Source organism: Ranitomeya imitator, chromosome 1, assembly GCF_032444005.1.
Source record: "Ranitomeya imitator isolate aRanImi1 chromosome 1, aRanImi1.pri, whole genome shotgun sequence".
NCBI classification, from domain to species: domain Eukaryota; kingdom Metazoa; phylum Chordata; class Amphibia; order Anura; family Dendrobatidae; genus Ranitomeya; species Ranitomeya imitator.
In genome coordinates, this window is record NC_091282.1 from 473,207,845 (window position 1) to 473,234,950 (window position 27,106).

The window sequence follows — 27,106 nt, forward strand, 5'->3', positions numbered from 1 at the left end:
CTCCCCTCCTTCCGCCTTCTTCTGACTGTGCGGCCTCATGGCCGCGGCATGCGATAAGGGATCAGCTGAGGCCGCCCAGTCTGAAGCAGGTGTAAGGACATGTGTGAGCGGCGAACATATTTACTGCACAAGGCCACGAATCCCAGCACCGCAGTGTGACTTTAGGAAAAGCCACTGTGGGTCTGGGATTTATGGCCATCGTTAACCGCACCGGCCAACATGAAATGAGGTCATGAGACGGCCTGCACTAACAGGGTATTGCCAAGGGATAACACAAGAGCGCAGACTCCTGTACAGCAAATAACAACGCTCAGGAATCTGCGCCCAGTACCTAGGTGCAAATTTTGACACCTGTGCTGCGTCTCGTTAAAAAGACAAGTCACGCCTCCACAACTGTTTGACAGTATAATGGGCTAAATAGTGTACGTGTTTAATTCAGCGTGTGCAAGGAGCAAAATTAAATAGAGCAACCTTTGACTTGTGCATCATTAATGCTGTTCAAGGTGTGGCTCTTGTACCTTGCAACACCTGAGGGGGGGGTTAAAGGTAACCTTTGAAATTGGTTCAACTAGGCTTCGGCCTACACTCTGCTCCTCTACTCCTCCTGCTGACCCTGGGCTCAAACACCGCTAGTTTTTGCCCGGAAATGCTAGCTGCACAGAGAAAAACACCAGCCAATGTGTTAGTGGGGTTCAGCACCGCCAGCTGTTCCCCTGCTGTGTAGTCGGCAACGTGTCCAGCACAAGCCACGCTGGCACAACAGAACAAAAGCTGCCACCAGTGCAGGCTTCGGCCTACACTTTGCTCCTCTCCTCCTCCTCCTGCTGACCCTGGGCTCTAACACCGCTAGTTTTTGCCCGGACATGCAATCTGCACAGAGAAAAACACCAGTCAATGTGTCAGTGGGGTTCAGCAACGCCAGCTGTTCCCCTGCTGTGTAGCTTGCAACGTGACCTGCAAACGCCACGCAGGCACATGAACTGAAATTGAAGGGAGCCTGCCCCCCACCCCCCCAGGTGTTTCTATGTATAACAGCCACCTTGTACAGCAGTACTGCTGCATTTGTACAAGGTGGCTGACTTTTTCTCCTTGCACACGTGGAACTCAACAAGTACAAAATGTGTCTCATTACAGACCATTACAATGTCCCTGAGGTGTGACTTTCCTTTTTAATGACACGCAGCACCCCCATTGTTAGCGCTGCCCGTCTCCTGACATCATTGGTTGGCTGGCTGTGCCTGTGCGTCCCCCCTGCCCGACACAACGCCCCCCGTTGTCTCATATATTTTGACTGCGAGGGTGTGATTGATGGGCACGAGCAGTGCATATGTTCCCCTGTTTTCACTCCCCTCCTTCCGCCTTCTTCTGACTGTGCGGCCTCATGGCCGCGGCATGCGATAAGGGATCAGCTGAGGCCGCCCAGTCTGAAGCAGGTGTAAGGACATGTGTGAGCGGCGAACATATTTACTGCACAAGGCCACGAATCCCAGCACCGCAGTGTGACTTTAGGAAAAGCCACTGTGGGTCTGGGATTTATGGCCATCGTTAACCGCACCGGCCAACATGAAATGAGGTCATGAGACGGCCTGCACTAACAGGGTATTGCCAAGGGATAACACAAGAGCGCAGTTTCCTGTACTGCAAATAACAACGGTAAGGAATCTGCGCACAGCACCTAGGTGTAAATTTGTACACCTGTGCTGCGTCTCCTTAAAAAGACTAGTAGTCACGCCTCCACTACTGTTTGACAGTATAATGGGCTAAATAGTGTACGTGTTTAATTCAGCGTGTGCAAGGAGCAAAATTAAATAGAGCAACCTTTGACTTGTGCATCATTAATGCTGTTCAAGGTGTGGCTCTTGTACCTTGCAACACCTGAGGGGGGGGGTTAAAGGTAACCTTGGAAATTGGTTCAACTAGGCTTCGGCCTACACTCTGCTCCTCTACTCCTCCTGCTGACCCTGGGCTCAAACACCGCTAGTTTTTGCCCGGAAATGCTAGCTGCACAGAGAAAAACACCAGCCAATGTGTTAGTGGGGTTCAGCACCGCCAGCTGTTCCCCCGCTGTGTAGCCGGCATCGTGTCCAGCACAAGCCACGCTGGCACAACCGACCAAAAGCTGCCACCAGTGCAGGCTTCGGCCTACACTTTGCTCCTCTCCTCCTCCTCCTGCTGACCCTGGGCTCTAACACCGCTAGTTTTTGCCCGGACATGCAATCTGCACAGAGAAAAACACCAGTCAATGTGTCAGTGGGGTTCAGCAACGCCAGCTGTTCCCCTGCTGTGTAGCTTGCAACGTGACCTGCAAACGCCACGCAGGCACATGAACTGAAATTGAAGGGAGCCTGCCCCCCACCCACAGGTGTTTCTATGTATAACAGCCACCTTGTACAGCAGTACTGCTGCATTTGTACGAGGTGGCTGACTTTTTCTCCTTGCCCACGTGGAACTCAACACGTACAAAATGTGTCTCATTAGAGACCATTACAATGTCCCTGAGGTGTGACTTTCCTTTGTAATGACACGCAGCACCACCCTTGTTAGCGCTGCCCGTCTTTTGACATCATTGGTTAGCTGGCTGCGCCTGTGCATCTCCCCTGCTCGAAACAACGCCCCTCGGTGTCTTATTTTTTTGGACAGCGAGGGTGTGATTGATGGGCATGTGCAGTGCATATGTTTGCCTGTGTTCACTCATCTCCTTCCGCCTTCTTCAGACTGGGTGTCCTCATGGCCTCGGCAGGCGATAAGGGATCAGATGAGGCCGTCCAGTCTGAAGCAGGTGTAAGGACATGTGTGAGCGGCAAACATATTTACTGCACCAGGGCACGAATCCCAGCACCGCAGTGTGATTTTTTAAAAACACACTGTGGGTCTGGGATTCATGTCCATCGCTAACCGCAACGGCCAACATGAAATGAGGTCATAAGACAGGAAGCGCTCACAGCGCATGGCCAAAGGATCACAAGAGCGCAGACTCCTGTACAGCAACTAACAACGCTCAGGAAGCTGCGCCCATGCAAAAAGGTGTTTTCGACACCTGTGCTGCTTTTCTTTAAAAAGACAAGTCACGCCTCCACTACTGTTAAACAGTATAATGGGCTAAATAGTCTACGTGTTGCATTCAGCTTGTGCAAGTAGACAAATTAATAGAGCAACCTTTTACTTGTGCAGCATTAATGCTGCAGAAGGAGTGGCTCTTGTTCTTTGTAACACCTGAGGGGGGGTTAAAGGTAACCTTTGAAATTGGTTCAACTAGGCTTCGGCCTACACTTTGCTCCTCTCCTCCTCCTCCTGCTGACCCTGGGCTCTAACAACGCTAGTTTTTGCCCGGAAATGCTAGCTGCACAGAGAAAAACACCAGCCAATGTGTTAGTGGGGTTCAGCAACGCCAGCTGTTCCCCCGCTGTGTAGCCGGCATCGTGTCCAGCACAAGCCACGCTGGCACAACCGACCAAAAGCTGCCACCAGTGCAGGCTTCGGCCTACACTTTGCTCCTCTCCTCCTCCTCCTGCTGACCCTGGGCTCAAACACCGCTAGTTTTTGCCCGGAAATGCTAGCTGCACAGAGAAAAACACCAGCCAATGTGTTAGTGGGGTTCAGCAACGCCAGCTGTTCCCCCGCTGTGTAGCCGGCATCGTGTCCAGCACAAGCCACGCTGGCACAACCGACCAAAAGCTGCCACCAGTGCAGGCTTCGGCCTACACTTTGCTCCTCTCCTCCTCCTCCTGCTGACCCTGGGCTCAAACACCGCTAGTTTTTGCCCGGAAATGCTAGCTGCACAGAGAAAAACACCAGCCAATGTGTTAGTGGGGTTCAGCACCGCCAGCTGTTCCCCTGCTGTGCAGCTTGCAACGTGACCTGCAAACGCCACGCAGGCACATGAACTGAAATTGAAGGGAGCCTGGCCCCCACCCCCAGGTGTTTCTATGTATAACAGCCACCTTGTACAGCAGTACTGCTGCATTTGTACAAGGTGGCTGATGTTTTCTCCTTGCCCACGTGGAACTCAACACGTACAAAATGTGTCTCTTTGAGACCATTCCACTGTCCCTGAGGTGTGACTTTCCTTTCTAATGATACGCAGCACCCCCCTTGGTAGCGCTTCCCGTCTTCTGACATCATTGGTTGGCTACTTGCGCCTGTTCGTCCGCCCTGCCTGAATAAAATGCTCCTCGTTGTCTTAACCCTCCGTCACATACAATATTCGGACTAACGAGTTCACATACAATGTGCCTGTCAGGCGCCTGCTGGAAAAATACCTATAATATCTAATGTGTGCAATTTCAGTGCTCTAAAAGTGATCAGTGACCTTCATAGGGATGTAATAAAAGAGACTACACATAATCAGTTGCAAAAAAAAACATTTACTTAACATAAAACTAATAACTATGAAATACAAACTTTTCAAAACTCCCGCCAAATAGTCCCCAGTTCGACTCTCTCAAAAAAAGTACAAAGAGAATTTTTGAACACAAACTTAATTTTAAGGTACCTTAAGTACTATTAAAAACATATTCAATCAGAAGTAGATGCTGAGGTTTCCCCAGAAAAGTCACACTTGCAGAGCAAATAGCAAGAATTACACACCATTTTTGCATGTGTCAGGCAAATTACTTTATGACATTTGAGACATTCATAATTTGAAAGCCTTCTGGTTCCGCTTTCCGTTTGGCAGGTGGTTCGTCTCCTTCTTTTGTGAGGTGGTGCAGATGGTGACTTTTCACCATCATCTTCTGGGCGGAACCTTTTGAGCTGAACTTGAAGGCGAGAGGGGATACCGATTGTTTTCACGCTTCTCCTGCATAGCTCTCCAAGTACTAGTTCATGGGCCAATTTTTTCAGATACAATCGTCTACGGAGTGGTTCAAGCTTGTTTTCAAGATAAATTACTTGTGAATTTATACCACCCAAATTCAACATAGCAAAAAATATGACCATTGGCCAGCGTTTGATCTTTCTGCTGACGTTGAAAGTGGAGCACATCTGATCTGCTGTATCCACACCCCCTTTGGTGGCATTGTAAAATGTAATTATCTCCGGGTTTTTTTCTGCCCCAGTCCCAGGATCGATGGCAGCATCATCATGAAGTGTTGATAGAAGAAGTATGATTTTTTTGGCGTGTGGTACATAGGAAACTAAAGCCTTTCCATTATGGAATGCAAACATACTGCTGTACTGTTGTCTCTCTTTCACACTTACAAACTGTGGCGGCAATTCCCTTTTGTTTTTTCTTACAGTTCCCACATATGACAGCTTCTGAATTTTCAGATAATCAATCAGATCACAACTTGTAAACCAATTGTCAGCTGTAATATTGCGACCCGATCCAAATAAGGGTTCAGCCAGTCTTTTTACAACATCAATGGGTTTGTTGCTCACACAGTAAGGACCTTCTGGTTGTTTTCCTGCATAAACTTCCAGGTTGTAAGTGTAGGTCTTACTGGCATCAACAAGGGCATACATTTTTATTCCACATTTGTTTGGCTTTGATGGAATATATTGAGGAAAGGCACATCTACCACGAAAACCAGGGAGCATTTCGTCAATAGTGAGATTCTCTCCAGGGTAATAACTTTGTTTACAGTTTACAACAAATCTTTGAAATATATCACGAATTGGAGCAAGTCGGTCATGTGTTTTGCGTTCGGTTCGGGTAGTTCTGTCGTCAAACCGAAGGCAACGAATTAGAATCTTGAATCTGTTTATGGACATAACAAGGCTAAATTTTTCAACTCCATCCCCATCTTTACCCCAAAGTTCCTCCAAACTCTGTCTATTTGCCCTATAAGCTCCTGCAAGGTACAGTAAAAATCCAAAAAAAAGCACGCACTTCTATTTCATCTGTGGGCTTGATGGTTCTGTTGCAGATGTACTTGTCCTTTATAATGTCTATATATTGGTTAGTATATGTGACAATAGAGTCCAGAATGTCATCTGTAAATATACTGTTCCAGCATTCAACTGCAGTTTTTGCATTACGTGCAGTTCCTATTACTGCAGGAAGGTGAGTAATAATGTTTAAAGGTTCCCTACGTTTTTTCTGGAATGGCTTCTTGTTCCATTTAGTATTTTTAACTTTTCCAATATAATATGATCCAACTTCTTCATCCTCACCACTGTCACCATCTTGCTCTGTTTCAGAATCCAGGACACATTCTTCCACCTCATCATGAGAATCAATCTCACTTTCCTCTCCTAAATCCTCATTCAGTGTGAGGTCTCTATCATCTAACAGCATGTTTGTTACTTCCTCAACATCAAGTTGTTTGGATAAATTGTACATTTTCCTCTCCATTTCAGCAGATAATCTGAAGCAAGAGAAGGAATATGTTAGGGAACTACTGTATATGCCTGAGCAGCACACTTTCTTTTATAAAATCTCCCTTATTTCTATGAAATATCCTCACATTTTGTGCTATACATTCATAAAACAAGCTAAATAAACTATTGTGATGAATAAAAACATAAAATACCAACCTTACTGAATGTGACGTATTCACATACAATGAGCCTGAGAGATCTGTGCAGCTATATCCTCTCCCCTGAAGCTCTGAAATCCAACCGTGATATCAGGTTTCACAGACCTTCAAGAGACAGGAGACTACCTGGAGGGAGGGGGTTTCCTCACAATCTGGTGAGGAAGGAGAAATGAAAGTAAAAGAGAAGCGCCTGTCAGATCAGTTGTATGTGACGGAGGGTTAATTATTTTGACTGCGAGGGTGTGATTGATGGGCACGAGCAGTGCATATCTTCGCCTGTCTTAACTCATCTCCTTCAGCCTTCTTCAGACTGTGCAGCCTCATGGCCGCGGCATGCAAGAAGGGATCAGCAGAGGCCGCCCAGTCTGAAGCAGGTGTAAGGACGTGTGTGAGCGGCCAAAATATTTACTGCTCAAGGCCACGAATCCCAGCACCGCAGTGTGGCTTTATGAAAAGACACTGTGGGTCTGGGATTTATGGCCATCGTTAACCGCACCGGCCAACATGAAATGATGTCATAAGATGGGCAGCGCTAACAGGGCATTGCCAAGGGATAACACAAGAGCGCAGACTCCTGTACAGCAAATAACAACGCTCAGGAAGCTGCTCCAAGCACCAAGGCGTTATTTTGGACACCTGTGCTGCGTCTCATCAAAAAACCAAGTCACGCATCCACTACAGTTTGACTGTAGAATGGGGTAAATTGTGTATGTCTTTCATTCAGCGTGTGCAAGTAGACAAATTAATAGAGCAACCTTTCACTTGTGCAGCATTAATACTGCACAAGGTGTGTCTCTTGTACTTTGTAACACCTGAGGGGGGGGTTAAAGGTTTCCTTTGAAATTGGTTCAACTAAGCTTCGGCCTACACTCTGCTCCTCTCCTCCTCCTCCTGCTTCAACACGGGCTCTAACATCGCTAGTTTTTGCCCGCAAGTGCTAGCTGCACAGAGAAAAACACACGCCATTGTGTTAGTGGGGTTCAGCAACGCCAGCTGTTCCCCCAGTGTGTAGCCGGCAAAGTGTCCTGCAAACGCAACGCAGACACAAAGCTGCCTCCAGTGCAGGCTTCGGCCTACACTCATCTCCCCCTGCTTACCCTTTGCTCCAACACCGCTAGTTGGGGCTCTAGGAAGACAATCTTTAATAGGCAAGGCAACGCATCCGGGTTCCAGCACCGCCAGCTGGTTCTCGGCAGTGTTTTTGTCACAGGTACTCCCTCTTGCCAAGCCTGGTTTCAGCACCGTCAGCTGTTTCCGGGTTGTGTCAAGCTCACTGAGACACCTATGCTTGCCTCGTCGTGGTGCGGTCGGGTTAGCCAACTCCAGGGTGCCTCCAGTTTAGGAGCTTCCTATGTGGGCTGCGTGAACTGGTAGTCAAGGCTGGTTCTGTAGTGCCAGTAGGCCCAGCTCCCCCTGTAGGACTGTTGGGGTTCGGTAACTGCGGCTGCCTCGCGGCCTAGCTGTTCTCTCCTCTCCTGTGGACCTTCGGGTCCACCACCTGGTTCCAGCACCGTCAGCTGGTTCCGGGCCGAGCCTTTGGCTTAGGTGCCTCCTCCTGGGTATCCGAGTTCCGCCAACGCCAGGCGGTCCTTGGTAGTGCTTTTAAGCGCGGGCACCTACAGCTTAGTAACCGGGTTCCAGCACCGTCAGCTGGTCCTCGGTCGTGCCATTGGCTCTTGCACACTGGGGCAACGCATCCGGGTTCCAGCACCGCCAGCTGGTTCTCGGCAGTGTTTTTGTCACAGGTACTCCCTCGTGCCAAGCCTGGTTTCAGCACCGTCAGCTGTTTCCGGGTTGTGTCAAGCTCACTGAGACACCTATGCTTGCCTCGTCGTGGTGCGGTCGGGTTAGCCAACTCCAGGGTGCCTCCAGTTTAGGAGCTTCCTATGTGGGCTGCGTGAACTGGTAGTCAAGGCTGGTTCTGTAGTGCCAGTAGGCCCAGCTCCCCCTGTAGGACTGTTGGGGTTCGGTAACTGCGGCTGCCTCGCGGCCTAGCTGTTCTCTCCTCTCCTGTGGACCTTCGGGTCCACCACCTGGTTCCAGCACCGTCAGCTGGTTCCGGGCCGAGCCTTTGGCTTAGGTGCCTCCTCCTGGGTATCCGAGTTCCGCCAACGCCAGGCGGTCCTTGGTAGTGCTTTTAAGCGCGGGCACCTACAGCTTAGTAACCGGGTTCCAGCACCGTCAGCTGGTCCTCGGTCGTGCCATTGGCTCTTGCACACTGGGGCAACGCATCCGGGTTCCAGCACCGCCAGCTGGTTCTCGGCAGTGTTCTTGTCACAGGTACTCCCTCGTGCCAAGCCTGGTTTCAGCACCGTCAGCTGTTTCCGGGTTGTGTCAACTTCACTGAGACACCTATGCTTGCCTCGTCGTGGTGCGGTCGGGTTAGCCAACTCCAGGGTGCCTCCAGTTTAGGAGCTTCCTATGTGGGCTGCGTGAACTGGTAGTCAAGGCTGGTTCTGTAGTGCCAGTAGGCCCAGCTCCCCCTGTAGGACTGTTGGGGTTCGGTAACTGCGGCTGCCTCGCGGCCTAGCTGTTCTCTCCTCTCCTGTGGACCTTCGGGTCCACCACCTGGTTCCAGCACCGTCAGCTGGTTCCGGGCCGAGCCTTTGGCTTAGGTGCCTCCTCCTGGGTATCCGAGTTCCGCCAACGCCAGGCGGTCCTTGGTAGTGCTTTTAAGCGCGGGCACCTACAGCTTAGTAACCGGGTTCCAGCACCGTCAGCTGGTCCTCGGTCGTGCCATTGGCTCTTGCACACTGGGGCAACGCATCCGGGTTCCAGCACCGCCAGCTGGTTCTCGGCAGTGTTTTTGTCACAGGTACTCCCTCGTGCCAAGCCTGGTTTCAGCACCGTCAGCTGTTTCCGGGTTGTGTCAAGCTCACTGAGACACCTATGCTTGCCTCGTCGTGGTGCGGTCGGGTTAGCCAACTCCAGGGTGCCTCCAGTTTAGGAGCTTCCTATGTGGGCTGCGTGAACTGGTAGTCAAGGCTGGTTCTGTAGTGCCAGTAGGCCCAGCTCCCCCTGTAGGACTGTTGGGGTTCGGTAACTGCGGCTGCCTCGCGGCCTAGCTGTTCTCTCCTCTCCTGTGGACCTTCGGGTCCACCACCTGGTTCCAGCACCGTCAGCTGGTTCCGGGCCGAGCCTTTGGCTTAGGTGCCTCCTCCTGGGTATCCGAGTTCCGCCAACGCCAGGCGGTCCTTGGTAGTGCTTTTAAGCGCGGGCACCTACAGCTTAGTAACCGGGTTCCAGCACCGTCAGCTGGTCCTCGGTCGTGCCATTGGCTCTTGCACACTGGGGCAACGCATCCGGGTTCCAGCACCGCCAGCTGGTTCTCGGCAGTGTTCTTGTCACAGGTACTCCCTCGTGCCAAGCCTGGTTTCAGCACCGTCAGCTGTTTCCGGGTTGTGTCAACTTCACTGAGACACCTATGCTTGCCTCGTCGTGGTGCGGTCGGGTTAGCCAACTCCAGGGTGCCTCCAGTTTAGGAGCTTCCTATGTGGGCTGCGTGAACTGGTAGTCAAGGCTGGTTCTGTAGTGCCAGTAGGCCCAGCTCCCCCTGTAGGACTGTTGGGGTTCGGTAACTGCGGCTGCCTCGCGGCCTAGCTGTTCTCTCCTCTCCTGTGGACCTTCGGGTCCACCACCTGGTTCCAGCACCGTCAGCTGGTTCCGGGCCGAGCCTTTGGCTTAGGTGCCTCCTCCTGGGTATCCGAGTTCCGCCAACGCCAGGCGGTCCTTGGTAGTGCTTTTAAGCGCGGGCACCTACAGCTTAGTAACCGGGTTCCAGCACCGTCAGCTGGTCCTCGGTCGTGCCATTGGCTCTTGCACACTGGGGCAACGCATCCGGGTTCCAGCACCGCCAGCTGGTTCTCGGCAGTGTTTTTGTCACAGGTACTCCCTCGTGCCAAGCCTGGTTTCAGCACCGTCAGCTGTTTCCGGGTTGTGTCAAGCTCACTGAGACACCTATGCTTGCCTCGTCGTGGTGCGGTCGGGTTAGCCAACTCCAGGGTGCCTCCAGTTTAGGAGCTTCCTATGTGGGCTGCGTGAACTGGTAGTCAAGGCTGGTTCTGTAGTGCCAGTAGGCCCAGCTCCCCCTGTAGGACTGTTGGGGTTCGGTAACTGTGGCTGCCTCGCGGCCTAGCTGTTCTCTCCTCTCCTGTGGGCCTTCGGGTCCACCACCTGGTTCCAGCACCGTCAGCTGGTTCCGGGCCGAGCCTTTGGCTTAGGTGTCTCCTCCTGGGTATCCGAGTTCCGCCAACGCCAGGCGGTCCTTGGTAGTGCTTTTAAGCGCGGGCACCTACAGCTTAGTAACCGGGTTCCAGCACCGTCAGCTGGTCCTCGGTCGTGCCATTGGCTCTTGCACACTGGGGCAACGCATCCGGGTTCCAGCACCGCCAGCTGGTTCTCGGCAGTGTTTTTGTCACAGGTACTCCCTCGTGCCAAGCCTGGTTTCAGCACCGTCAGCTGTTTCCGGGTTGTGTCAAGCTCACTGAGACACCTATGCTTGCCTCGTCGTGGTGCGGTCGGGTTAGCCAACTCCAGGGTGCCTCCAGTTTAGGAGCTTCCTATGTGGGCTGCGTGAACTGGTAGTCAAGGCTGGTTCTGTAGTGCCAGTAGGCCCAGCTCCCCCTGTAGGACTGTTGGGGTTCGGTAACTGCGGCTGCCTCGCGGCCTAGCTGTTCTCTCCTCTCCTGTGGACCTTCGGGTCCACCACCTGGTTCCAGCACCGTCAGCTGGTTCCGGGCCGAGCCTTTGGCTTAGGTGCCTCCTCCTGGGTATCCGAGTTCCGCCAACGCCAGGCGGTCCTTGGTAGTGCTTTTAAGCGCGGGCACCTACAGCTTAGTAACCGGGTTCCAGCACCGTCAGCTGGTCCTCGGTCGTGCCATTGGCTCTTGCACACTGGGGCAACGCATCCGGGTTCCAGCACCGCCAGCTGGTTCTCGGCAGTGTTCTTGTCACAGGTACTCCCTCGTGCCAAGCCTGGTTTCAGCACCGTCAGCTGTTTCCGGGTTGTGTCAACTTCACTGAGACACCTATGCTTGCCTCGTCGTGGTGCGGTCGGGTTAGCCAACTCCAGGGTGCCTCCAGTTTAGGAGCTTCCTATGTGGGCTGCGTGAACTGGTAGTCAAGGCTGGTTCTGTAGTGCCAGTAGGCCCAGCTCCCCCTGTAGGACTGTTGGGGTTCGGTAACTGCGGCTGCCTCGCGGCCTAGCTGTTCTCTCCTCTCCTGTGGACCTTCGGGTCCACCACCTGGTTCCAGCACCGTCAGCTGGTTCCGGGCCGAGCCTTTGGCTTAGGTGCCTCCTCCTGGGTATCCGAGTTCCGCCAACGCCAGGCGGTCCTTGGTAGTGCTTTTAAGCGCGGGCACCTACAGCTTAGTAACCGGGTTCCAGCACCGTCAGCTGGTCCTCGGTCGTGCCATTGGCTCTTGCACACTGGGGCAACGCATCCGGGTTCCAGCACCGCCAGCTGGTTCTCGGCAGTGTTCTTGTCACAGGTACTCCCTCGTGCCAAGCCTGGTTTCAGCACCGTCAGCTGTTTCCGGGTTGTGTCAACTTCACTGAGACACCTATGCTTGCCTCGTCGTGGTGCGGTCGGGTTAGCCAACTCCAGGGTGCCTCCAGTTTAGGAGCTTCCTATGTGGGCTGCGTGAACTGGTAGTCAAGGCTGGTTCTGTAGTGCCAGTAGGCCCAGCTCCCCCTGTAGGACTGTTGGGGTTCGGTAACTGCGGCTGCCTCGCGGCCTAGCTGTTCTCTCCTCTCCTGTGGACCTTCGGGTCCACCACCTGGTTCCAGCACCGTCAGCTGGTTCCGGGCCGAGCCTTTGGCTTAGGTGCCTCCTCCTGGGTATCCGAGTTCCGCCAACGCCAGGCGGTCCTTGGTAGTGCTTTTAAGCGCGGGCACCTACAGCTTAGTAACCGGGTTCCAGCACCGTCAGCTGGTCCTCGGTCGTGCCATTGGCTCTTGCACACTGGGGCAACGCATCCGGGTTCCAGCACCGCCAGCTGGTTCTCGGCAGTGTTTTTGTCACAGGTACTCCCTCGTGCCAAGCCTGGTTTCAGCACCGTCAGCTGTTTCCGGGTTGTGTCAAGCTCACTGAGACACCTATGCTTGCCTCGTCGTGGTGCGGTCGGGTTAGCCAACTCCAGGGTGCCTCCAGTTTAGGAGCTTCCTATGTGGGCTGCGTGAACTGGTAGTCAAGGCTGGTTCTGTAGTGCCAGTAGGCCCAGCTCCCCCTGTAGGACTGTTGGGGTTCGGTAACTGCGGCTGCCTCGCGGCCTAGCTGTTCTCTCCTCTCCTGTGGGCCTTCGGGTCCACCACCTGGTTCCAGCACCGTCAGCTGGTTCTCGGCAGTGTCTTTTGCTCTTGTACCTTCTGCTCCCCATCCTGGTTCCAGTACCGTCAGCTGGTTCCGGGCAGAGCCTTTGGCTTAGGTGCCTCCTTCTGGGTATCCAAGTTCCACCAACGTCAGGTGGTCCTTGGTAGTGCTTTCAGGCACGGGTACCTCCTGCTTAGTAACCGGGTTCCAGTAACGTCAGCTGGTACTCGGTAGTTCCATTGGCTCTTGGACCTTCGGCTACCCATCCGGGTTCCAGTACCGTCAGCTGGTTCTCGGCAGTGTCTTTTGCTCTTGTACCTTCTGCTCCCCATCCTGGTTCCAGTAACGTCAGCTGGTTCCGGGCAGAGCCTTTGGCTTAGGTGCCTCCTTCTGGGTATCCGAGTTCCGTCAACGTCAGGCGGTCCTTGGTAGTGCTTTTTAGCACGGGTACCTCCTGCTTAGTAACCGGGTTCCAGTAACGTCAGCTGGTCCTCGGTAGTTCCATAGGCTCTTGAACCTTCGGGTAGCCATCCGAGTTCCAGTTCCATCAGCTGGTTCTTGGCATTTTCTCAGCCTTCTTGTACCTTCTGCTACATTTCCAAGTTGAAGACCCTAACGTCGACGACCCGGAAGACCACCACGATGACGACGACACGGAAGACCACCCCGATGACGACGACGACGACGACGGCGGAGATGACGACACTGGAGACGACGACCCTGGAGACGACAACATGGAAGACCGAGAAGCAGAAGAACAAGAGGCTGCAGAACAAAGAGCAGAAGAACATTAAGCATAAGACTTAATATCAGAGCAAAAGATATTATCTAAATTATATGCAGAAGAAGACTAAGCAGTGTATGGGGGTGAGTCCGTTCCTCCTCGTGGTGCCCCTGGATAAAGCCTGATGCTGCAGGCCAAACTGAACGCGGACAAATGTAACTTTTGTGACTGGCAGAACGGAAGGTGTAATCTTCAAACTTTTATAGATAACAACTACGGGAATGCCTGTCACAAATGAGAATATGATGAAGAAGTAGAATAGGAAGAATAATAACAGTGGAATAAAAAGAATATGTAGAATAAGAAGAATAATAATAGTTGAATAAAATGAATATGAAGAATGTAATAAAAAAAAAAAAATAGGTAGAAGATGAAGAAGAAGATGAATAAGGTGAAGAAGTTGATGTCAAAGATGCTGATGATGATGAAGATGAAAGTGTGGGAAAAGAAAAAAAAAAAGAAAAAAAAGAAGGGGAAGGGCGTGGAATAGTGAAACATCAATATCTGACAAAATAAAAAAAAAATTTACATAGTCAATATCTTTGTCACTCCGAACGTCTTAAAAAAAAACAAAAAACATGCTATTCTATTTGATTGGGATAAACCTCTATGACTTTAATGTCTCCGCCACCTCCCCAAATACATCCGGCATTATTCTTAGTTGTTTTCCTTCATGTAGAATGAACCTACAAGGAAAGAAAGGGTTTATTTTAATTCCGATATTTTGGTCCCATTGACTTGCATTGGGATCGGGTATCGGTATCGGCGATATCCGATATTTTTTGAATATCGGCCGATCCAAACCGATACCGATACTTTCCGATATCGGAAGGTATCGCTCAACACTATTCAAGACACTATTGATCAGAAATCTATGTTAGAACCAAGAATTCCTATTCCCGATTTGTTTTTTGGAGATAGAACTAAGTTTCTGAGTTTCAAAAATAATTGTAAATTATTTCTGGCCTTGAAACCTCGCTCCTCTGGTGATCCAGTTCAACAGGTTTTGATTGTTATTTCTTTTTTGCGCGGCGACCCTCAGGACTGGGCATTTTCTCTTGTGCCGGGAGATCCTGCATTGAGTAATATCGATGTGTTTTTCCTGGCGCTCGGATTGCTGTACGATGAACCTAATTCAGTGGATCAGGCAGAGAAAAATTTGCTGGCTCTTTGTCAGGGTCAGGATGAGATAGAGGTATATTGTCAGAAATTTAGAAAGTGGTCCGTGCTCACTCAATGGAATGAATCTGCGCTGGCAGCTATGTTCAGAAAGGGTCTCTCTGAAGCCCTTAAGGATGTCATGGTGGGATTTCCTATGCCTGCTGGTTTGAATGAGTCTATGTCTTTGGCCATTCAGATCGGTCGACGCTTGCGTGAGCGTAAATCTGTGCACCATTTGGCGGTATTACCTGAGCTTAAACCTGAGCCTATGCAGTGCGATAGGACGTTGACCAGAGTTGAACGGCAAGAACACAGACGTTTGAATGGGCTGTGTTTCTACTGTGGTGATTCCACTCATGCTATCTCTGATTGTCCTAAGCGCACTAAGCGGTTCGCTAGGTCTGCCACCATTGGTACGGTACAGTCAAAATTTCTTCTGTCCATTACCTTGATCTGTTCTCTGTCATCGTATTCTGTCATGGCATTTGTGGATTCAGGCGCTGCCCTCAATTTGATGGACTTGGAGTATGCTAAGCGTTGTGGGTTTCTCTTAGAGCCCTTCCAGTGTCCTATTCCATTGAGAGGAATTGATGCCACGCCTTTGGCCAAGAATAAGCCTCAATACTGGAACCAGCTGACCATGTGCATGGCTCCTGCACATCAGGAGGTTATTCGCTTTCTGGTGTTGCATAATCTGCATGATGTGGTCGTGTTGGGGTTGCCATGGCTACAAGCCCATAATCCAGTATTAGATTGGAAATCCATGTCGGTGTCCAGCTGGGGTTGTCAGGGGGTACATGGTGATGTTCCATTTCTGTCAATTTCGTCATCCACCCCTTCTGAGGTTCCAGAGTTCTTGTCTGATTACCGGGATGTATTTGATGAGCCCAAGTCCGATGCCCTAACTCCGCATAGGGATTGTGATTGTGCTATCAATTTGATTCCTGGTAGTAAATTCCCAAAAGGTCGACTGTTTAATTTATCCGTGCCTGAGCACGCCGCTTTGCGCAGTTATGTGAAGGAATCCCTGGAGAAGGGGCATATTCGCCTGTCATCGTCACCATTAGGAGCAGGGTTCTTTTTTGTAGCCAAGAAGGATGGTTCGCTGAGACCTTGTATAGATTACCGCCTTCTAAATAAGATCACGGTTAAATTTCAGTACCCCTTGCCATTGTTATCTGATTTGTTTGCTCGGATTAAGGGGGCTAGTTGGTTCACCAAGATAGATCTTCGTGGTGCGTATAATCTGGTGCGCATCAGGCGAGGAGATGAATGGAAAACTGCATTTAATACGCCCGAGGGTCATTTTGAGTATCTAGTGATGCCATTCGGACTTGCCAATGCTCCATCAGTGTTTCAGTCCTTTATGCATGACATCTTCCGAGAGTACCTGGATAAATTCCTGATTGTGTACTTGGATGACATTTTGATCTTCTCGGATGATTGGGAGTCTCATGTGAAGCAGGTCAGAACAGTTTTTCAGGTCCTGCGTGCTAATTCTTTGTTTGTGAAGGGATCAAAGTGTCTCTTTGGTGTGCAGAAGGTTTCATTTTTGGGGTTCATCTTTTCCCCTTCTACTATCGAGATGGATCCTGTTAAGGTCCAAGCCATCCATGATTGGATCCAGCCGACATCTCTGAAAAGTCTGCAAAAGTTCCTGGGCTTTGCTAATTTTTATCGTTGCTTCATCTGCAATTTTTCTAGTATTGCCAAACCGTTGACCGATTTGACCAAGAAGGGTGCTGATTTGGTCAATTGGTCTTCTGCTGCTGTGGAAGCTTTTCAGGAGTTGAAGCATCGTTTTTCTTCTGCCCCTGTGTTGTGTCAACCAGATATTTCTCTTCCGTTCCAGGTCGAGGTTGATGCTTCTGAGATTGGAGCAGGGGCTGTGTTGTCGCAGAGAGGTTCTGATTGCTCAGTGATGAAACCATGCGCTTTTTTTTCCAGGAAGTTTTCGCCTGCTGAGCGAAATTATGATGTGGGCAACCGAGAGTTGCTGGCCAGGAAGTGGGCATTCGAGGAGTGGCGTCATTGGCTTGAAGGAGCTAAGCATCGCGTGGTGGTATTGACTGATCATAAGAACTTGACTTATCTTGAGTCTGCTAAGCGGTTGAATCCTAGACAGGCTCGTTGGTCGCTGTTTTTTGCCCGTTTTGACTTTGTGATTTCGTACCTTCCGGGCTCTAAAAATGTGAAGGCGGATGCTCTGTCTAGGAGTTTTGTGCCCGACTCTCCGGGTTTGTCTGAGCCGGCGGGTATCCTCAAGGAAGGAGTAATTGTGTCTGCCATCTCCCCTGATTTGCGGCGGGTGCTGCAAAAATTTCAGGCTAATAAACCTGATCGTTGTCCAGCGGAGAGACTGTTTGTCCCTGATAGGTGGACCAATAAAGTTATCTCTGAGGTTCATTGTTCGGTGTTGGCTGGTCATCCTGGAATCTTTGGTACCAGAGAGTTAGTGGCTAGATCCTTTTGGTGGCCGTCTCTGTCGCGGGATGTGCGTGCTTTTGTGCAGTCCTGTGGGATTTGTGCTCGGGCTAAGCCCTGCTGTTCTCGTGCCAGTGGGTTGCTTTTGCCCTTGCCGGTCCCGAAGAGGCCTTGGACACATATCTCTATGGATTTTGTTTCTGATCTTCCCGTTTCTCAAAAGATGTCGGTCATTTGGGTGGTCTGTGATCGCTTTTCTAAGATGGTCCATCTGGTACCCTTGTCTAAGTTGCCTTCCTCCTCTGATTTGGTGCCATTGTTCTTCCAGCATGTGGTTCGTTTACATGGCATTCCAGAGAATATCGTTTCTGACAGAGGTTCCCAGTTTGTTTCAAGGTTTTGGGGAGCCTTTTGTGGTTGGATGGGCATTGACTTGTCTTTTTCCTCGGCTTTCCATCCTCAGACTAATGGCCAGACCGAACGAACCAATCAGACCTTGGAAACATATCTGAGATGCTTTGTTTCTGCCGATCAGGATGACTGGGTGTCCTTTTTGCCTTTGGCTGAGTTCGCCCTTAATAATCGGGCCAGCTCGGCTACCTTGGTTTCGCCATTTTTCTGCAATTCTGGGTTCCATCCTCGTTTCTCTTCAGGACAGGTTGAGTCTTCGGACTGTCCTGGTGTGGATACTGTGGTGGACAGGTTGCAGCAGATTTGGACTCATGTAGTGGACAATTTGACCTTGTCCCAGGAGAAGGCTCAATGTTTCGCTAATCGCAGACGCCGTGTGGGTCCCCGACTTCGTGTTGGGGATCTGGTTTGGTTATCTTCTCGTCATATTCCTATGAAGGTTTCCTCTCCTAAGTTTAAACCTCGCTTCATTGGTCCGTATAGGATTTCTGAGGTTCTTAATCCTGTGTCTTTTCGTCTGACCCTTCCAGATTCTTTTTCCATACATAACGTATTCCATAGGTCATTGTTGCGGAGATATGTGGCACCTATGGTTCCATCTGTTGATCCTCCTGCCCCTGTTTTGGTGGAGGGGGAATTGGAGTATATTGTGGAGAAGATTTTGGATTCTCATGTTTCTAGACGGAAACTCCAGTATCTGGTTAAATGGAAGGGTTATGCTCAGGAAGATAATTCCTGGGTTTTTGCCTCTGATGTCCATGCTCCCGATCTTGTTCGTGCCTTTCATGTGGCTCATCCTGGTCGGCCTGGGGGCTCTGGTGAGGGTTCGGTGACCCCTCCTCAAGGGGGGGTACTGTTGTGAATTCTGTGGCAGAGCTCCCTCCTGTGGTCACAAGTGGTACTTCGGCTGATTCTCTCTGTGAGCTTCTGTTGGTGGAGGGAAGTGGTACTGCGGCTTCTGAGTTTCCTCCCTCAGGTGATCTGGTGAGGTCGTTAGGTGCTTCTCTACTTAACTCCACCTAATGCTTTGATCCTGGCTTCCTGTCAATGTTCCAGTGTTGGACTTGCTTTTCCCTGGATCATTCCTGTGGCCTGCTGCTCTGCATAGCTAAGTTCTTCTTTGCTATTTGTTTGCTATTTTTTCTGTCCAGCTTGTCTAATTTGTTGCTGGAAGCTCTGGGACGCAAAGGGTGTACCGCCGTGCCATTGGTTCGGTACGGAGGGTCTTTTTGCCCCCTTTGCGTGGTTTTCTTTAGGGTTTTGTGTAGACCGCAAAGTTGCCTTTTCTATCCTCGCTCTGTTAAGAAAGTCGGGCCTCACTTTGCTGAATCTATTTCATCTCTACGTTTGCCTTTTCATCTTAACTCACAGTCATTATATGTGGGGGGCTGCCTTTTCCTTTGGGGTATTTCTCTGAGGCAAGGTAGGCTTATTTTCTATCTTCAGGCTAGTTAGTTTCTCAGGCTGTGCCGAGTTGCATAGGCAGAGTTAGGTGCAATCCACGGCTGCCTCTAGTGTTGTTTGGAGAGGATTAGGGATTGCGGTCTGCAGAGTTCCCACGTCTCAGAGCTCGTTCTATGATTTTGGGTTATTGTCAGATCACTGTATGTGCTCTGACCGCTATGTCCATTGTGGTACTGAATTGCCTTTCATAACACCTCCCTCTGGAATTCAGTCTCCTCCACGTTCACATTGGGGGGCGCTGCACTGTCGTGTTCCATGATGGCTGCTTTCAAATCGGCTTTTGTTTTGTTGCTGGCGATTAACCCTCGGGCTTCCACCAGATCTTTTAATGTAGTCCTCTTTAACTTCTGGTAGTTGTCTTCCATTCATTCCTTTCCTCCTGTAGAAGGGGTATCACATCCCGCTGTCTGCCACCAGTGTAACGGGGTCTACTGTGCTGTAGTACCTCTTTCAGCACCCCCCCCCCCGTGTTTCAGGAGGTCCACTCTGCTTTTGCTGGATTCTGAATGAAGGACGCTGGCTGGAATTCCTTGATTACGTGAGAGCATATAAAAGCTGACTGCTACTCCACGTATTTCCAGTCTAAAAGAACACACTTTATTCACAGCACACAGAATATATAACACAGATACACAGGGTAGGCCAATAGAAAAAGCAGGCCAGACATACATTACAATAGCCGCAGCCTGCTGATATTTACTGTGGGAATTACAAAGGTGGGGGAGGTCAGAAGGAGAATATCATGTCCCCTCTGACCAGGGGCGCAGCCTGTAGACTGATGCATTTCACATGGAACCTATTATACATACTGTATACTGCATAACATATTCTTGGTGCTGGGGGTTCTGTAACAGTAACATTTCCCACATGTCTACTTTATGTCAGCACAATTTTCGAACCAACTTTTTTTGCTATGAAGTTATAAGTAGTGTTGAGCGACTTTTACTTTTTTTGGATCGAGTCAAGTTTCGCGAAACCCGACTTTGTCAAGAGTCGGGCCGGCTGAAATCGGCCGATGATTGCAAAAAGTCGGGGGCCGACTGAAACACGAAACCCAATGCAAGTCAATGGGGAATCAAAGTCAGCAGTGAGTGGAGGACAGGAAAACACCTACAGAGCCCATTTTAATGCCAAAAACATCAATTCTTATAACGTAAGCTAGTAAATTTTAATTTACTTGATAATATTAGTTAGGCATTGAAAACTGGGGGTCATTTGGCTAAAGTTGTGGGGGGGTAGGGCTGGCTCAAGATTTTCGTGGGCCCAGGAAACGCGGAATACGTCACAATGGTGGAGCAGAGAGAGATACGTATTTCAACTTTGCAAGTGCTGTGATCCTGAGCAAGCAGGGGGGCCCACTCATTGGCACTAGCACAGGGCCTCTCATAGTACGGCGGTGTTTTTGAGGGCGGGTGGCGCCTCCCACTGCCAGAGACACTTTTGCGTACTATGAGGGCCCCTGTGCCAGTGAAGTCGCCAACGAGTATGCCCGTCTACCTGATGAAGGAATCTGCAGTTTCATCTGCACCTTCCTCTTTGTCCCCGTGTAAGGTGGTATAGTATGCGGGAAGGGGAACCTGACTTTCAGCAGGGTCAGATTCTGGCTGTGTAGAGTGCAAGGGGAATGTAGTGGTCTGGGTCAATGTACCAGCAGACTCATTTAGCAGTGGCTGGGCAATGGGCAGGATGAGGGGGAAACACAGGTATAGACCCAAATAATAATGTAGGCAAATTCAGTTCAAAATTGGTAACAGGACTAAACAGGCGCCATTGCTTTGTTCAGTGGAGGACAACTGTAATGAGTGACAGACTCAGTTAGTAGGCCCAAATAATAAAGTAGGCTAAATGCAGTTCAAAATTGGTAACAGGACTAAACAGGCGGCATAGCTTTGTTCAGTGGAGGTCAACTGTAATGAGTGGCAGACAAAGTTAGTAGGACCAAATAATAAAGTAGGATAAATGCAGTTCAAAATTGGTAACAGGACTAAACAGGCGGCATTGCTTTGTTCAGTGGAGGACAACTGTAATGAGTGGCATACACAGTTAGTAGGCCCAAATAATAAAGTAGGCTAAATGCAGTTCAAAATTGGTAACGGGACTAAACAGGCGGCATTGCTTTGTTAAGTGGAGGACAACTGTAATGGGTGGCAGACACAGTTAGTAGGCCCAAATAATAAAGTAGGCTAAATGCAGTTCAAAATTGGTAACAGGACTAAACGGGCAGCATTGCTTTGTTCAGTGGAGGACAACTGTAATGAGTGGCAGACACAGTTAGTAAGCCCAAATAATAAAGTAGGCCAAATGCAGATCAAAATTGGTAACAGGACTAAAGAGGCGGCATTGCTTTGTTTGCGAGCTCCGAAACGCGCGTCGGGTGACCAGCGGACCGGACCCAGGGAAACCGGAGTACTTCTTCCTCCCCCCCTTGTCTTGAGAGGTAATATACATTTGGGCTGAGCGGCCGCTAGCCCATGGAGTTTTAGTTAGACTCTTACCATATTTTGTCTACCGTGACTATGGGGGGAACTAATTAGGTTAGGTGGATGGTGCACTATTATTTGTCTTCCCCACTTGGTTTTCCTAGGGGTGTACATGTGTCGCTGTGCTACAGATACTGATTGCATCTAAACCCTATATGGTAAATATGAACACATTGTAGTACCCACATTCTAGGACTAGGGTTTATTATTGTTCTATGCCCCATACCTGTGTTATTTATATCTGTACTCCGGAGTCCTCTCCTCTATATGACCATTCTTTATTATTAGGAGTCTGTGTCTTTCCATCCGCTGACACAATCACACCTCTGTGCGGTGTTTCACACCATGGTCCCACTTTGTACCATTTATGTCCTGTTTTTTTTTTCTATGTGTAATATTTTATATGTTCAATAAAATTATTTATATATTTGTATTACCAGTTTTGGTCGTTTCATGTGGTTTCCACTCCTCTTCCTATTTGTTCAGTGGAGGACAACTGTAATGAGTGGCAGACACAGTTAGTAGGCCCATATAAGAAAGTAGGCTAAATGCAGTTCAAAATTTGTAACAGGACTAAACAGGTGGCATAGCTAGGTACAGGGGTGGGCTCCTCTGCTGAGTAGCAGACAGTGGTAGGAGGCGCAAAGTATTGTCTGGTCTAAATGGAGGCCAGGGCCCCTGTATATTTTAACTATCATCTATCATTTCAACAAATTTGTATTGGCAGTGCCATTGAAGGATTTAACAGCACAGACTACACAGTGGTGGTGCAGGGAGAGGTAAGTATTGCAAGCGGTAGAGCACTGTTCGAGCTGGAGGGAACTGTTATGAACAGGAGATTCAGAATCACAATGGACCTGGTGGTAACGAGCACAGAAAATGACCTGATAGTTGCTAATCACATAGGACGAGCTCTGAGACGTGGGAACTCTGCTGACCGCAATCCCTAATCCTATCATACCACACTAAAGGTAGCCGTGGAGCGCTCCTGACAAAACCTAGGCGCCTCGGCACAGCCAGAGAAACTAGCTAGCCCTGAAGATAGAAAAGTAAGCCTACCTTGCCTCAGAGAAATTCCCCAAAGGAAAAGGCAGCCCCCCACATATAATGACTGTGAGTTAAGATGAAAATACAAACACAGAGATGAAATAGATTTTAGCAAAGTGAGGCCCGACTTACTGAATAGACCGAGGATAGGAAAGATAGCTTTGCGGTCAGCACAAAAACCTACTAACAACCACGCAGAGGGGGCAAAAAGACCCTCCGCACCGACTAACGGTACGGAGGTGCTCCCTCTGCGTCTCAGAGCTTCCAGCAAGCAAGAAAAACCAATATAGCAAGCTGGACAGAAAAAATAGCAAACAAAAGTAACACCAGCAGAACTTAGCTTATGCAGGGCAGACAGGCCACAAGAACGATCCAGGAGAGAGCAAGACCAATACTGGAACATTGACTGGAGGCCAGGAACAAAGAACTAGGTGGAGTTAAATAGAGCAGCACCTAACGACTTAACCTCGTCACCTGAGGAAGGAAACTCAGAAGCCGCAGCCCCACTCACATCCACCAGAGGAAGCTCATAGACAGAACCAGCCGAAGTACCACTCATGACCACAGGAGGGAGCTTGACCACAGAATTCACAACAGTACCCCCCCTTGAGGAGGGATCACCGAACCCTCACCAGAGCCCCCAGGCCGACCAGGATGAGCCAAATGAAAGGCACGAACCAGATCGGCAGCATGAACATCAGAGGCAAAGACCCAGGAATTATCTTCCTGACCATATCCCTTCCACTTAACCAGGTACTGGAGTTTCCGTCTCGAAACACGAGAATCCAAAATCTTCTCCACTATATACTCCAACTCACCCTCAACCAAAACCGGGGCAGGAGGATCAACGGATGGAATCACAGGTGCCACGTATCTCCGCAACAATGACCTATGGAATACGTTATGGATGGAAAAAGAAGCTGGAAGGGTCAATCGAAAAGACACAGGATTAAAAACCTCAGAAATCCTATATGGACCAATGAAACGAGGCTTAAACTTAGGAGAGGAAACTTTCATAGGAATGTAACGAGATGACAACTAAACCAAATCCCCAACACGAAGTCGGGGACCCACACAGCGCCGGCGGTTAGCGAAACGTTGAGCCTTCTCCTGAGACAATGTCAAATTGTCCACTACATGAGTCTAAATCTGCTGCAACCTATCCACCACAGTATCCACACCAGGACAGTCAGAAGACTCAACCTGCCCTGAAGAGAAACGAGGATGGAAACCAGAATTGCAGAAAAACGGCGAAACCAAAGTAGCCAAGCTGGCCCGATTATTAAGGGCGAACTCAGCCAAAGGCAAAAAGGACACCCAATCATCCTGATCGGCAGAAACAAAACATCTCAGATATGTCTCCAAGGTCTGATTGGTTCGTTCAGTCTGGCCATTTGTCTGAGGATGGAAAGCCGAGGAAAAAGACAAATCAATGCCCATCCTAGCACAAAAGGCTCGCCAAAACCTCGAAACAAACTGGGAACCTCTGTCAGAAACGATGTTCTCCGGAATGCCATGTAAACGAACCACATGCTGAAAGAACAATGGCACCAAATCAGAGGAGGAAGGCAATTTAGACAAGGGTACCAAATGGACCATCTTAGAGAAGCGATCACAAACAACCCAAATGACAGTCATTCTTTGAGAGACGGGGAGATCCGAAATAAAATCCATAGAGATATGTGTCCATGGCCTCTTCGGGACTGGCAAGGGCAAAAGCAACCCACTGGCACGAGAACAGCAGGGCTTAGCCCGAGCACAAATCCCACAGGACTGCACAAACGAACGCAATCCCTATGCGGAGGTAGGGCACTGGACTTGGGCTCATCAAATACATCCCGGTAATCTGACAAGAACTCTGGGACCTCAGAAGGGGTAGATGATGAAATAGTCAGAAATGGAACATTACCATGTACCCCCTGACAACCCCAGCTGGACACAGACATTGATTTCCAATCCAATACTGGGTTATGGACTTGTAACCATGGCAACCCCAACACGACCACATCATGCAGATTCTGCAACACCAAAAAGCGAATATCCTCCTGATGCACAGGAGCCATGCACATGGTCAGTTGGGTCCAATACTGAGGCTTATTCTTGGCCAAAGGCATGGCATCAATTCCTCTCAATGGAATAGGATGCTGCAAGGGCTCCAAGAAAAACCCACAGCGCCTAGCAAACTCCAAGTCCATCAAATTCAGGGCAGCGCCTGAATCCACAAATGCCATGACAGAAAAGGATGACAAAGAGCAGATCAAAGTAACGGACAAAAGAAATTTCGACTGTACCGTACCAATGGTGGCAGACCTAGCACAACGCTTAATGCGCTTAGGACAATCAGAGATAGCATGAGTGGAATCACCACAGTAAAAACACAGCCCATTCCGTCGTCTGTGTTCTTGCCGTTCAACTCTGGTCAAAGTCCTATTACATTGCATAGGCTCAGGTTTATGCTCAGGTAATACCGCCAAATGGTGCACAGTTTTACGCTCACGCAAGCGTCGATCGATCTGAATGGCCAAAGACATAGACTCATTCAGACCAGCAGGCATAGGAAATCCCACCATGACATCCTCAAGGGCTTCAGAGAGACCCTTTCTGAAAATTGCTGCCAGAGCACATTCATTCCATTGAGCGAGCACAGACCACTTCCTATATTTCTGACAATATATCTCTACCTCATCCTGACCCTGACACAGAGCCAGCAAGATTTTCTCTGCCTGATCCACTGAATTAGGTTCATCATAAAGCAACCCGAGCACCAGAAAAAACGCATCAATATCACATAATGCAGGATCTCCTGGCGCAAGGGAAAATGCCCAGTCTTGAGGGTCGCCACGTAATAAAGAAATAATGATCTTTACTTGTTGAACTGGGTCACCAGAGGAGCGGGGTTTCAAAGCCAGAAATAGTTTACAATTATTTTTGAAATTCAGAAACTTAGCTCTGTCTCCAGAAAATAACACAGGAATAGGAATTTTAGGTTCTAACATAGGATTCTGAACCACAAAATCTTGAATGTTCTGTACACTTATAGCGAGATTATCCATCAAAGAGGACAGACCCTGAATGTCCATGTCTACACATGTGTTCTGAATCACCCTGATGTAAAGGGGAAAAGAAAGACAAAACACAGTGCAAAGAAAAAAAAATGGTCTCAGAACTTCTCTTTTCCCTCTATTGAGAAGCATTAGTACTTTGGGCCTCAAGTACTGTTATGAACAGGTGATTCAGAATCACAGTGGACCTGGTGGTTACGAGCACAGAAAATGACCTGATAGTTGCTAATCACATAGGACGAGCTCTGAGACGTGGGAACTCTGCTGACCGCAATCCCTAATCCTATCATACCACACTGAAGGTAGCCGTGGAGCGCTCCTGACAAAACCTAGGCGCCTCGGCACAGCCAGAGAAACTAGCTAGCCCTGAAGATAGAAAAGTAAGCCTACCTTGCCTCAGAGAAATTCCCCAAAGGAAAAGGCAGCCCCCCACATATAATGACTGTGAGTTCAGATGAAAATACAAACACAGAGATGAAATAGATTTTAGCAAAGTGAGGCCCGACTTACTGAATAGACCGAGGATAGGAAAGATAGCTTTGCGGTCAGCACAAAAACCTACTAACAACCACGCAGAGGGGGCAAAAAGACCCTCCGCACCGACTAACGGTACAGAGGTGCTCCCTCTGTGTCTCAGAGCTTCCAGCAAGCAAGAAAAACCAATATAGCAAGCTGGACAGAAAAAATAGCAAACAAAAGTAACACCAGCAGAACTTAGCTTATGCAGGGCAGACAGGCCACAAGAACGATCCAGGAGAGAGCAAGACCAATACTGGAACATTGACTGGAGGCCAGGAACAAAGAACTAGGTGGAGTTAAATAGAGCAGCACCTAACGACTTAACCTCGTCACCTGAGGAAGGAAACTCAGAAGCCGCAGCCCCACTCACATCCACCAGAGGAAGCTCATAGACAGAACCAGCCGAAGTACCACTCATGACCACAGGAGGGAGCTTGACCACAGAATTCACAACAGGGAACACTCTCTCGTGGGCGACGGTACTGGCACATGGCCCCTCATATTACGATGGTGTGTCTGACGTTGGTTGTGCACCACCACCATAAGAGACACTTCATTGTACTATGAGGGACCCTGTGCCAGTGCCGTCACCCAATAGTGGGCCCACCCACCTGTCCAGGCAAACGGCACTCACATGGGTGCTTGCGCCGGGTGGTTACCATGGCCCTGTGGGGGGAGTCAGCCTATTTAAGGAGGTATGAAAATGGCCTATGGAGGACATTCAGCAGCTGCAAATGAAGGAATTGGAGAAGTCAGTAAGAGGAGGCCAAAAGCAAGACAATTTTCCGGCAAGGCTACATGTCAGCAAGGGAAGGTGGGGCAAAATAAGTTGAAATCCATGATTGGTTCATTTTAATTAAGGTTAGATCATCAACATTTTGGGTAGCCAGACGTGTCCTTTTTTCGGTCAGTATTGAACCAGCAGCACTGAAGACTCTTTCTGATAGCAGACTAGAAGCAGGGC